This window comes from Spinacia oleracea, chromosome 4, assembly GCF_020520425.1.
Source record: "Spinacia oleracea cultivar Varoflay chromosome 4, BTI_SOV_V1, whole genome shotgun sequence".
NCBI classification, from domain to species: Eukaryota; Viridiplantae; Streptophyta; class Magnoliopsida; order Caryophyllales; family Amaranthaceae; genus Spinacia; species Spinacia oleracea.
This window is the reverse complement of record NC_079490.1, coordinates 92893556-92902142: the sequence shown is the minus strand read 5'-3', so window position 1 is coordinate 92902142 and position 8587 is coordinate 92893556. Positions and strand designations below refer to the sequence as shown.

At 34.1% G+C, this 8587-nt stretch overlaps 1 long non-coding RNA gene across 1 annotated transcript; it reads right to left on the bottom strand.

Moving 5' to 3' along the window:
* Positions 1 to 1970: 1970 nt before the first annotated feature.
* On the bottom strand, positions 1971 to 4260 carry LOC130459188 (uncharacterized). The gene is made up of 2 exons (XR_008918402.1): positions 3414 to 4260; positions 1971 to 3321 (listed from the first exon to the last, which is right to left on the bottom strand). It is a non-coding gene; the product is annotated as an uncharacterized lncRNA (long non-coding RNA).
* Positions 4261 to 8587: the final 4327 nt, after the last annotated feature.

The following is an 8587-nucleotide window of genomic DNA, read 5'->3' as shown; positions in this document are numbered from 1 at the left end:
TTCTCTAAATCCATAAAATAATCCGTACCTCCAAGACATAAAGGTCAATCCGTGCAATCATAAAAGTCAACCCATGCAACCCGAAGAAATCAAAAAGAAAAGAAATCAAACAATGCAAATGTTGCTCAACACAAAAAAAATTCATAAAACATGAACCTATCATTCCCACCGTTAACAACACGCACCTCAACCCACCCAAAAACCCTACACAAAGATCTTCACATCTTTCACACCCTAACTCCGTTTTCAAAACCGTTTTGAGTCACGAATAGATAAAATTAATCCGGACGAAAATGCATCTCACGCTAACAGTCCAAAAAGCTTCCGAAATAGCGTCAAAATTGATTTCTGGCGAATAAATAAGTAAGAACAAAAAAGAAGTAAAAGCAAGAAACATGTGAAAGAAAAAAAGCAACACGCCCAAAAATCACCCCAGAAATCATTTTCAGCGCCCAGAGCTGGGCGCCGAAATCATTAGCGCCCCAGTCTGGGCGTTGAAACTCTCTGCTTGCCAAAGTTTACCCATAAGTGCTCGTCATTTTATCCGCACATACACGGAAAAATAACAAACACTTGGGGGGTACAGCACGTGTTCACGTATTCAGATATACATACCACAAAAAAAACATGAAAAAAAAAACGATGCGCAAAATACATGCACTCAAAAATATAGCCTATTTATGGATGTACTCAAACAATGCGCAAGACACATGTACTCAAAAAAAAATATCATGAAGCTGTGGGACCCGATTCTCGACTGTCCTAGATTACGGTCAGAATCCCACATAAGCCTACGGTTAGGCCTGTAATGTTTAAAAATTCGGAGTCGCCACCCTATTTTATCCGATAGGGACCGGATTTTTGAAATCATCATTTTCAAGGGAAAATAATTATTTAATAAAAAATAAATTTCCGAAAACAATGATGGCTCCATAAAATAAAAGGCTTTTTTCTTATGAAATCTGGTCTTTTGAAATCAAAGATTAAGGTCCGGGGTATAAGTTAGGAAGATCGAACGTCTGGAACTCGTCTCTCCCTCTGTTCTAAAACAGGCTCCTACTAATATGTTGTCCCTATTTTTCTACAATAATTGGTTATGATCATTCACAATGTTATTGATTTAATGCATAATGTCACATAATTTGCAAGTAGTCAAACACACTCGGATGCAATATGATATAATATATGATGAGATAAATCTGGTGATGTATGGTGGGTTTGAGCATTAAAGTTGCCCTACGTACCGTTCATTGTGGGATTTGAATCCACTCATGGATCAAAACCCTATGTAGTTCTGACAAGTGTCCCTTCCTATGTGGTCAATTCCAATAGGTGAAGGGAAAAAGAGTGTTGAATAACTCAAGACAAGGTTGGTAATAGGTCTTTAACTGACTTTCTTTTGTGAATCAGATCGCTCCATCAAGGTTGTGGAAGTCACCCTGATTAGTGACACCATAAAGTCTTTTGTGAAAGACAATTCAACAATAAAATGCGTCCCGATTGACGACTTTTGGATTGACTTGTTTCTGAAAAGAAAGTTGTTTTAGACTTTGTGATTTGCTCATTTTGGGTTGAACTTCACTCTATTGAGGATGGATAGTAATGTGTACTATTTGAATGGGTTTTGAGGTAATGTGTTTGGGTTTATAAAATTGACCAGATAAGTTGGGACACTTGATATGGCCTAAAATTGAATAATAGTTTCATAATAGAAATCATGTCATACTAGATTGAGAGTGATTCATTATAGGTAACAAGACTTGATGATGATAGGTTTTATAGGTGGGTGAATCACTTCACAATCCTATATGACTAAATTTCCAATTTGACCCGTTTATTCAATTCAAGGTCATAAACCATAAGTCACTAGGTTTATCTCATGCAAATGCGAAATGATATATGGATCAAGCATGCAAAGTGATTTAACCAATTTAATATAAAAAACACTCGAATAATTTATTATTAAGAAGTGTGCATAAGATAATTCTTTATTGTTTTATTAATTTGATGGTGGAACTTTAGTTTACAATTGCCATAAGTACAACAAATGTTACAATAATCATAATTCCTATCTAATGAGCAGCTTCAAGTCTTGATCCCTTCGCCTTAAACCATGTTGCCTTGATTAGTCTTCATATTTCTTCGCTTTGGATGTTTGGAAAGTAAGGATCTAAGTAAACAAAACCTATATTTTGATTTATTTAGAATTTTCCACTTTACTTAACTCAACTTAAATTGATTTTAGGTAAGTATAACGAAGTGGTAAAGGGTTTGGAGTATTTAAAAATACATAATCTGTTATTAAGAAAAATAGAATTTTGTTTTGGGGAAATCGAATTTTATAAGAGAAAACCAATTTTCCTTTAAAAAAAAAAACTGTTGAGAAAATTACATCTCGTTGAACTTTAAATTTGGTACCATGACCTCCCGAACTCGGATTTGAGCGTTTAATACTTTTTTGGAAAGATATAAGATTTTTATTTAACGTGTTAAAAAATGGATTCAAAATAAAAAGTAAATAATTTATAAATAATTTTTCTTTAAAGCTGCTCCTTTTTGAGACCTTGAAGTCAAATTAAATTATAAATTAATTGTTGGAAAACAAAATCACGTTTTTATTTTTAAAATCGACTTTAGAAACATTTTAGAGTCATGTGTATAAAAATCTCAGATTTTAAAGTTTATTTAATATTTTTAATAAAATAAAACTTATTTATTTGAAACTGTCATTTTCAAGAAACTGTCTTCCTAGATTTCTGTTTTTGAAAATATTCTATAAAATTGAATAAAAATCGTGTGGAGGTGAGAGAGGTCAATTTAGAAAGCTTAGCATTTTGTCTTTCTATGATATTCTTTCAGATTTTCGAAAATAATAATTTAACCTGGTCGAATTTCACCAAATAAGAAATCGGAACCTGAAAAAAACAATTTTTCTAGTCTGAAGTTTAGGATTTATTGTGATTTTTCTAAAACTTATTTTTGAAAAATTCCAAATGTCGTGGTCTTATAAATACTTAAAGTTTCTGTAAAAAAATTATTTTGTGAATTTTGAAAAGTGACGATATTTTATATAATTATCAACCAAATTGACAAAAAAATGGAAAATGAAGAAATTGGCTAGTACTATAGTTCCACCATCTTTCTCTTGAATTTTCTTATGCACCTTCTCACTTTAACTTCATTTTGAGAAAAATATTTTTTTTTTGGTGATCAACATACATAAATAAAAACACACTTCACGTACACTCACTCTCGAATCTCGCTCGTGGTCGGTCAAATTCTAGTTGGTTTCCAAATTAGGTAACCTGCACGTATAGTGCCCTAACAGGTTATAGAGAACACATAAGAAAAGAGTTAGTAATGTATGAAAAAATAATTGGAATTCACAAAAATAAAAGGAACAAGAATATTACCTTTGGCTCTGACTAGCAATGTTTGAGAGATTAATCCAAATGATCAATTGAAATTAAAAAGTGACTGCAAAGTGAATTGTCCAAGAAAATTAAATAACTTTTTTTTTTTTTTTTTTCTGAATATTGATATTAATTAAACTAAAAACTAATTTTTTTTTTATTTTTCTGATTTCACTTTAACTAAAACTATTTTTTGACTTGAATGAACTATATTTTTTTCTTTTTTACTGGTTTTTTTAGGGAAAGTGAGTGAATGAGAGCTTTTTTTTTTAGATAGAGAGTAGAATGATGGGGGGTTGGGCCTCTCCTAAGTGAGAAAAGATGATGGTATTTATAGGGGTGGAAGGGACTAAGTTGCAAATAAACAATAGTTGAAGGTTATACGAAATAAAAATAGATAAGTAGGAGGATTTTGTGAATAAATAAGCAAATTTGAGTAATCATGACTTGATTGACCCATAACTGCTTTTGTTTTATTTGCCAAACTGATAAGTTATACTGTCCTTGAGCTCAAACGGGCTGAACAAGGTACGCGTCTTAGAGAAAAATAAAGACCATTAGCGTCGTCGGCTAAAGAATGTATTTTTGGGTCATGATAGATCAGAAATAAGATGATCATTTTGGAAAGAGGTTATCGTTCGTTTTAAAAAAAAGGTCGGGCGTTACAAATGTAGGCCCATTATTACGAAGAGGGCGTCATATGAAAAATTATTCGTACGTCATTTACCCGAGGGCTCGTTTTAATACTGCATATTAACAAGGTCGTCGTCACATTGTTAGAACAATGACGTATTATGCCCCCTCTTAATAGTAATAGTGTTTTTGGGATATAGTACTTCTCGGGAAGCACTATTTTAGAAGTATTACTCTCATGGTGTATATTCTGATAGGGATACCTCTCTTTTATGAAAGTACCTAATACATCCCATATTAGTAGTAGAGAGACTAGTTGTTGTAAAATATCAGTCGGTGTAATAAGTCTAGTAACGTTATTTATCATGCTAACCCGAATGGCTTATTATGTACAATGACTGGGTTGTATTCATCCGTAGTTGAAAGAAATGACGTTTACTGAATCAGTTTGTACAGTTGAACGGGTACCAATATTATTGTATTAGAATCAGTTGGAGATTCCTAAATAGACCTATGCATGGAGATAGCTTCTTACTTACAAATTACCTTCATGTTAAACAGAAAATAATTTGACAAGGGAAGTTAGTTGCTGTACATGGGTTTTGGGAGGTTATTTTAGATTCTTTATTTTTATTAATTTTTTTCCTTTCTTTGGGCTTCACGTGATTCTTTGGGTAGTTAGAGTAGGATATTTTTTGTCTTTTGCTTTTGTCTTCCCTTTTTTCTTTTTCTTTTTAATATTTTTTTTAGGGGGGTCTTACGTGGGTTTCTTGGTTTAGGGGTACATTTGTTTTCTCTTTTTTTTTTTTTTATTCTTTTAATTTTCTTTGTCCTTTTTCCCCTTTTGTTTTACTTTTGTCTTATTATTGTTATTTTATTAGTTAGTTTATTTTAGGTAGTTAGTAAATTAGGTAGTTAAGAATTAGTTAGTTAGTAACTAATTTTGTATTAGTTAGCAATAGTTATTTTTTGTTAAGTCATTTTTGCATCATTTTGATGTAATTAGTCGGCCTCGTATGTTGGTAGTGTTACGTTAGTAGTAAGTAATGTTAAATTTTTTTAGTTTGTTAAGGCGAAACTTTTAACCCGGTCATGGTACGTTATTATTCCGGGTCCTATGAATTGGAGTTTTTATCTTTTTCGGGTACAAACTCATAGTAACATATAAATTTGTATGACCCTAGACATTTACAGAAAACACCTTATGTAGTGATATTGGATAAGGGATAGACACGGAAATTTTAGTGTGTCGCTACGCATAACAAACTTGAATTAAGTTATTGTTAGCGTGTTGACGTATTATACGGTGGAATCAAGGTGTATTATACAATACGAAATACGGAGTACCCCTTTATAAAAGGAGATTACCCCTATCCAATTCACCACTCACCACTTATTTCTTATCTACACTTTATCCAAAAATATCAAAATCCTCCATTTTCACGGCACCATGGCTCCCAACAACCAAGATCAACCACCTCCTTCTCCTTTCGATGAGCATTTTCGGATGCTAACTTTGTATTTGAACTTGATCATGGCGTTATTTGTGCTACTAGTGGCGCTCGTGGTTTTCATAATTATGAACAAGTGAGGCTTGGAGGTTTCCGGCACGAAATGCGCACGATTCGAGTTGTACTTCGATTTATTTGCTATTTTGGTAGATTAGGAGTACAATGTAAGGATTTTGGGCATTTAAATAAAATCGTCTTTGTTTTATTGTTAATATTTTCGAATTTTTAATTACTACCGTTGTTATTCCTTAAATCGTCTTACCATTACCGCCGAGGTAATGAACAAAGAAACTCGAGCAAAAATTATATTAAAAAAATATTTTCCTTGACAGAGGATCATACAAAATTGGGGATCAAAATTTGATGTCTACAGAATGCCCCTCATTGATCGAGTTTGGAACAAACGATGATCAATGTTTGATAAAAAGACGCAAAATTTTGATCTAGAAGGAAAGTTTTGAGGTAACAAGTGCTTGATACTGGTTGAAGAACCAGCTCGAATGGACTCCGAATAGGTGTGAGCCAATTGTCGACTCTAATTGCAGTTGAAAGAAAACTGGCTTTAATCAAAACAATGAGATCCAATCATTGGTTTGTTGCGGTTGAAAAAGAAACCGGCTTGAGAGATCTCAATTCATGTTTAAATTAATGAGACTTGATCAATGCAGTTGAAAAGAACTGGCTTAGAAAATCTCAATTAGTGAGACTTAATATGGCGGTTGAAAAACCGGCTTGTAAAGGACTGATTAATTACTTAATCATTTCCTTATGTGTGGTTGAAAAACCAAATGATAGGTCCAAGAAGAATAGAGTTATTCATCCCGAAACATTGCAACTGAAAAGTTGGCTTGAAATGTCGCAACTGAAAAGTTGGTTGAGTTCGCTTAATCTCGAGAATTGTTTAGTTGGTTAAAGCTCGACTTTGATGTTCGGATTTAAAATCGAGGGGTTTTTAACTTGATAAATTCAGAATGGATTGAAGGAATTAAGGAAATCCATGACTAAATGACTTGTACAAGGCCAAGTTTTGAGCGAAACACCTTCCGACATGCTGATTTGGGCAAAACGTCAGATATTTGGTCCGACGCTTGCATGAGACTGGATGTGTTAGTGATCATGTTGAGAGTCAAAATGACATCCATATAAAAAGAAACCGTGGTTTTTTTTTTTAAAAAAAATAAATAAATAAAAGAGTGGTCGAAAATTTGAAAATTTTGACTTTCAGGTAAAAGCGGGCTTAAGATAGCGTTTCAGCTGGTGAATTTTGTGTTTGTTCTAGAAAATAAAGTTTGTAAAATGTTTCATTTCATTTAATAAATGTATATTAAATGATTAATAAAGGTAAACTCAATGCAAAAACAATTTGGAAAACAGGAAGACAAAAACATGCAGATTCGACCTAGCATGACCCGGTTTAGGACTAACAAGCTTTAATGGTGTATTAAAGATGGGATTGAAGATATATCCTCATCATTAACATACTTTTACAATATGGGATCAGAATGGGAAAGGATTTTTGGGAATCATAAAAGAAAATTTTAAGAAAAAGACGAATTTGACGTGGCTTGGCTTGACTGGTTGCATGGCTTTCTTGTAAGATTGTCATGGCCTATGGGGAGGGTCAATATTTCTGGTTTGTTTGTATTTTTAAGAGGCTTTGAAGACATGAACATTAGTATATAAGTCGTGGCTTGGCTAAGCATGAAAATCATATCCTTTCCCTCCTTGCAATTCAAACACTTTGAGTGCATTTTGAGTGTTCCTTCTCCTCCTGCCCCCTTTTCAATACATATTCTTGTAATCATGGCCATGAATGCTAAGTTTCCCAGTAACCTAAGTGATATTAATGAAGTAGATTATAAGGATCTCTTGTATTCCATGGGAAAGGAGGTTGCTGACGGGCAATCTGGCGATACCAAGATATTCTTTGATTCCCTTCTTCCTCTTCTAAAACTCCCTCTTTGCTATGATCTTATTTATGCATCCACTAGGTTTTGGGATGAGAAAAAACACGTTTTTAAATTTAATGGTGAAGAGATGGTTCCCATGGTGGAGGAAATCGAGGGCCTACTATGTTTCAAAAAGGCGGACAAGCCGTTAGTTATCACGACAAAATGTAGCTCCTTAACTGGTTATCTGCGTCAGGTTTTAGGTCTTTCCCACTATGATGGTATGACTTTCCATCATGGATATTCTATTCTTATTAATTGTGTTCTTGAACCTTTTAGAGCCAAGGGTACTAATCTCGAACTTGCTGTTTCTTATGGCTCGGCTAGAGTTAAAGCATGCATGATTGCTCTTATGGGTCTTTTGTTGTTCAAAGAGGATCTTGGGCATAATGACGAAAATGTGGCTGGTTATGTACCCCAAGTGACTAATGGGTGTAGGCTAGGACCAATAATATTTGGAGAATTAGTCCTAAGCCTTGATCAACAAAAGGAAAAACCGTTCTCTTTCATGAAAGGGAGTCCGCTAGTGCTTCATTTGTGGCTAATTGAGAAGTTTAAGTTGGTGAATCCTTTGAGAGCACTTGCTTATCATCCTAAAATCATCCTTTCCGGAGGCTGCTCCAATCTATATCGTGAAGTGAGGGATAATAACAGGTGGAGTTTAGCGCTCTCAGGGGAAAAGGAATGGGTGACTCCACATTTAGTTATCAAGGAAATCGTGTATAGTACCGCCAATAAGAGGGGTGTAGTTCTTCCGAGTATCAAGAAGATCACCTTCTATTATCCATGGAGGTGTCTTAGGCAAATTGGGCAGCGGCAAACTTTCATTAGAGACCTTCCAACCGACGACTGCACAACTCATTGGATTGATGATAAATCGCTACGACAATTGCTTATTGCTTGGGAGCGAACAAAGAAAATTCCATTCCTTCCCGTTTTAAGGTACCCAATAGTTGATGCTTGCTATGAAAGGTGGCGTCGTGGAGATGTGGGAATCTATAAGAGGCCTAAAACGGAGGCTGAGTCTTCAAGTAGGGTCATCAAGAAGATAAAGAAGGAGGAGTGATGATAAAAAAAATAA